Genomic DNA, 5,371 nt, shown 5'->3' on the forward strand with positions numbered 1-5,371 from the left:
TTGTTCTATATATGAAAAGTGCTATAGAAATAAAGTTGATTGATTGATTGATTGATTGATTGATTGATTGATTGATTGATTGATTGATTTTCAGGATCTGCAGCAGCTGCCCCCTTAGATTCATTCCTTATCACAGGTTGTTGAAAGAGTTCACCCCTTTGAGCTTCAACTCCTCTAATAAGCATTAAACCCGTCTTCATTTCACATGAGAAGCATTTATAACGAATCAAATTTCACCTAACCAATGACTCGTTGCATCTCTCACATATGATCCAAAAAGTGTTCCTTTTTATTTCCTCTTTACAGTTTTAGCTTATTATGCACTTTCTTTTTAGTATCTACTGTCTGGTCCAAATGCCCCTCATCTCTGCTCAGTCTGGAGGTGGAGTTAGCACTAAACATGAGGGCTGCTGTCATGGGATTTTGGTGGTCTCTTGGTGGGATTAAGGCCAACACCCAAAGACCCAAAACCTCAAGGATTACAAAATGTGCCCTCCTTTTGTTTGTTTATTTATTTATTTATGTGTATGTATGTTGCCGCCTCCCACAGTACAGGTGCACTTGTAGTTCATGCCATCAGAAGGTCCCTGCCTGCTTCAGCTGTTATAAAATGCAAATTACAAATGCAAGAGCCGCCTTATGACTTATCTTTTTTCATATTTTTGCTGATATGAAGTCTGCAGGATGCCTGCAGATATGTGAAACGTTGCAGCATGCACAGGCCGTTCATGAGCTTGTTCCTCTTACAGTAAATTGTCGTCACATGACAGGTCACAAGTGCATTCTTGTCATGATTGCCACACCTTGAAGTCTTGATGGTCCATTAATGAGTAAGAAGTTTGGGCGGTGAATATTATTAAATGTGATTCCTGAATTTTTGCAAAAGTTAGTGCTGGAGAGTTACCGGGATGCTTCTATTAGCCTCCAATTTTCTGTGAATGTTATCTTTATGACTGACAGGAAGAGGAGGGAACTGTTTTACATGTAAATGACTGGAATTCAGTAGTTTTATCTCTGTCTCTTCCCTCTGCTTCAGAAGGAACAGTAAGGAGCTGCCGCTGCAGTTTATAACACTTTAAACACATTCCTGCCACACGAGAGGAAGACAGCAGCTCTTTGTGTGTCAGCCTCATCTGGAGAGACATTTTTTACCACTTTTGTCTGCAATTAAAGCCTCGCTGTGGTCCAAGGACCACAAACACGGATTAAATGTGTGTTGGATTGCATGTGTAAAAGCATCTGTGTGTTTGTGTGAAAGTGTGTGTTGCAAAGCTCTCCAGGGGAGTGACCTCAAGACCTTTCACCCATCGTTAATCTCTGTTGTGTTCGGATCACCCTGAAAGCCACTCACTCATGTGACGCCGAATCAATGAGCACTGGGATGATCCGGGGACCTTCGGACTTTTCCAGTGACGGCAAAACAAATGTACTTTCAAAACATTTTTTTAAAGTAGTAGTCAAGACAGCAGTCATCTTGTATTATAGAAGATGTATTCTATAATAAAATGCTTTTTGAAGCTCTTCTTTATATAACCTCCTGGTTGGAGAAGAATTAATGTCTTGATTTAAAATTCTGTAGGAATGAGAAATGAAATACACACAATAATGCATCTTGTTAAGATAATTTATTTGGTTATTTGTTTTTTTTATATAAAAAAAAATGCTATATTCTACTGAGCAAATGGCTCAGAGCCACATAAGAAAAGAGTTCAAGTGATAAATATGTATTAGTTGGCAACAAGTAAGGCCTCCAAATCATCTAAAAATAGTGGATGACCACGTTTTGGTGTGCCAACCTCCCATTGGTTCAGATACTGTCCAAAAAAATGCCAGAATCTAACGGGGTGAAACTGTTAAGCAGTGGTTTGTAGAGACAAGCAGAACATTCTTTAACAGCTGGAGTTCAGGAGACATACAATAGCTGGACTCTTCCATCAGTAGAACAAATAATGCTGCAATCTATCCAAGACTTTTACTTCTTGTCGTTCCCTTTTGCATATTTATTGTATTTTTTTTACAAGTATCTTGCTTCCTTTTAAAGTCCAGCTTCCACAGAGCCCACATTTGATTTGGCAGAGAACACAACCCTGTATTTTATCCGTGTTAATGATCCTTAATAGCCTGAATCTATTAATAGTTGATATTAAGTCCTGAACCGGATGTTGATAATTCATGTAGAGAAAATGGTATGGTCGAGCCGGGGTGGGATTATATAAGTTCGCTTCCTTCCACTCCCTTTCAAGTGATCTACTTGTGATTCATTAAGTGAAATGTTATGACCTGATTGCTTGAAATAAACCATTTCATTCATTCATTTATTCATTCATACGGGCTGGGGACCAGCACAGGGCGACCCAAACTTGTAACCCCTTATAGCTACATAGCTAGGCAGTAGTGTGAAGAATCTTGCCTAAGGACCCACCCTAGAATATCATGCTCTCCTACCTCATTTCTCCTTTTTAAGTGTATGTGTGAAATAAAATATCATTGTTTTATGATTTACATTAAATGCACTTTTATTTTTTTATAAAACATTACCTTCCCCCTCACCTCAGGCTCTGATTTTTGAGCAAAAACTCATTTTCCTGGTATCTCTCTCCTGACTGAACACTAAGGCTCAGTCTTATGTGTTCAAAGTTTTCCAAATGCAACCAGAGGTCAGGATGAAGGCAGTCTCAACCACTCATTCCTCCCTCTGTTATTTTCCTTCTCTTGTCATCTTCGGTTGTCATGGAAATAAATGCTTGAGGAGGGAGAAAGCTCTTTTATTAAAGCAGTTGTGCGATTGGTAGTAGAGCAGCGGTTCTGACATGAAGGGATTCGTGCACTCATAAACAGAGAGTGCGGTGGAGCAGAAGGGAGGTGGGGAGGCTGGGCGTGAGGGAGAAAGAGATGAGAAAAAGAAGAATGGCGAGAGGCCCAGGGGGGGAGAAAGCATAGAGGATCCGGCTCCACGTGTTTTTGGCCCCGTTTCTGACTCATAGCACATTTCAGACAGTTACGTCATGATGTGCGAGGCTCTCTGCTGTTTGACAGACTACAGTGGAATCTTGTCGAGGGCAGCAAAGTCAGCCTGTGATTATGCAACCTGTTGCTGAAGAAGTCAAGAAAATGTTTTAGAGCTTTCTCAACTGTGCAGAACATCAGAGCATTTTAAAACTATTTTAAAAGGAAAAAACTTGTGCATTAAACATTAAGTATTATTATTGTATCTAAAAATAAGACAAAAAATCTTCTTTTTAGGATTTTAGGAGAAGTTAAAATGAAAAGAAAGAATGTTGGATTTTCCCCTAGCCTCATAAAACCTCTTGACTTTATTAAAGTCCTGCGTTAGCACTGAGTGTTGCAGTGATTTACAGTGATATCTTACAGCACGTCCGCATTTGTGGTGTCCCCATTATAACGCTTCAGTGAGAGAAGCATTAACCTTGAGCATTATCAACAGAGGATATCCTCATCCTGAGCTGACTTCAAGCTGACATTGATGAAAAAAAAATCAAGATTGTTAATGGATATTTTGAGTAATGATGACTTAATCTTAACTATGCTTCCATAAACAATGGTGAGAAATAAGTAAAAATCCCTAAGCTAAAGCAAAACTTGGAATATTTTGTATAACTCACATCAAGCACCTTAGTTAAATCTGTGCTAATGAGCAGATCTAAAAATGTAAAAGAAATAGAAAGTCTTTAAATTGAGATAAAAAAAAACACACTTGAAGACCCACATCAATGAAGATTGTGTTTTTAATATGATCTTGTGGCATTTTTCTGATGATGGAGGACAAAAATACAGGAAACTAAGCTTAAAATTGCATTTCTGAGAATTTCTTTATTGTGTGAATGCTTTACAGCATTCTCCTGCTCCTTTTCGTATGTTTTTTGGGCACGTAAATACTCTTTTCAGCAATTTTAGCAATCTTGGTATCAAAACATTCAGCTCGTTCAGGACATTACTGCTTGTACTTTTGGTATTAACGTTACATTTGGTATAAAAATTGTAGTTTTTAGTTTTATATGCCCAATATGAATTAAGGGAATGAGAAGTTCTTCAAAGTCTACAAAAACTTTGTGCACTTTGAAACCATCGTTAGCAGTAATTTTAAAATAATTTGGCATTAGGCTGTTTTGTTAGCATTATGCTAGCTCATTTGAGTAATTTGCTCTGGTTTTTATGCTAATTTGTAATGTGTCTAATATTTTAGCAACATGCTAACGTTTTTGGCTAATTTGTTATCTACTGAGGTTTGTTAGGCTACTTTTGAGTTTAGCTTACATTTAAGCATAAGGCTAAAATTTTTGACTAATTTGGCATACTGAGGACTTTTAGGCTATTTTGGATTTGAGCTTGTATGCTAGCAATATGCTAGCTTTTTTGGCTAATTTGGCATCTACAAAGGTTTTTTGGGGGGTAATTTGGAGTTTAGCTCATATTAAAGCAACACGCTACATGTTTTTCTTTTATCGGCATGTATTGAGGATTTTTAATCAAATGTGCTACCAATTTTTTTGAAATTTAGGTCAACTTCAGTGCTCTTTCGTAGTTCTTTCACGAGATTTCCAGTATTTTAGCAAATTTTGCATTTTGCAAATTGCTTTTGCCTTTTTGGCAAATCCCTTCAGCAATTAGAGTTAATTGCTTCAACATCGTCAGCAAAAAGCATTCTCACTAGGTAATGCAACTGCAATTGCTGCGAATCAGGAGCAGACAAAAAAAAAGCCACTAGAAAAAGCCTGTATCAGGTATGTAGATGCTACAATCGGCGGGCCTCAAGTTAACTGCGCCAATCCATTCTGATCTACTTTTAGACAAATAGATCCATGTACATCATTGTTTTCTTTGTCTGCGCTCGCATCTGGATCAAAGCAGCTGCATAACTCCAAAATTACTCGCCATTTTTGTTGCACCAATATGTTGGGGTTGTGAGGAGCTGTAAGCTAACAGGAGAGTGTGTAAACAGATTGATGGTGGGAAATGGGAGTGGGCTTATTATGTGTCAACCACCCACAACTCAAATTTCTATTTAACTCCTGCCATTCTGCAGAAACTATGTCCTAGAAAACAACAGATGTTATTTGATTTGACTAAAGACAGCATAATTAAAAGACAACTGAAAGTGCTTTTACAAAAGATCGTTGGAGTGAAGCTTTAACTAAATCACCATGATTATAAAACATATCTACTCAGCATAGAAAAACAACAGTGTGTCATCAATAAAATATTTCTATCTACAGGCCACAAGGCAAATATCTATACATCGCGGTTGCAGAACATGAAGCAAGTACAAACAGGTGTTACGACAGAGAATCCATCATCTTGGATTATGGTCATGCTTGCGAATCTCTGCTTTAAAAATGCTACGTTTGTCAAG

Source organism: Oryzias melastigma, linkage group LG16, assembly GCF_002922805.2.
Source record: "Oryzias melastigma strain HK-1 linkage group LG16, ASM292280v2, whole genome shotgun sequence".
NCBI classification, from domain to species: domain Eukaryota; kingdom Metazoa; phylum Chordata; class Actinopteri; order Beloniformes; family Adrianichthyidae; genus Oryzias; species Oryzias melastigma.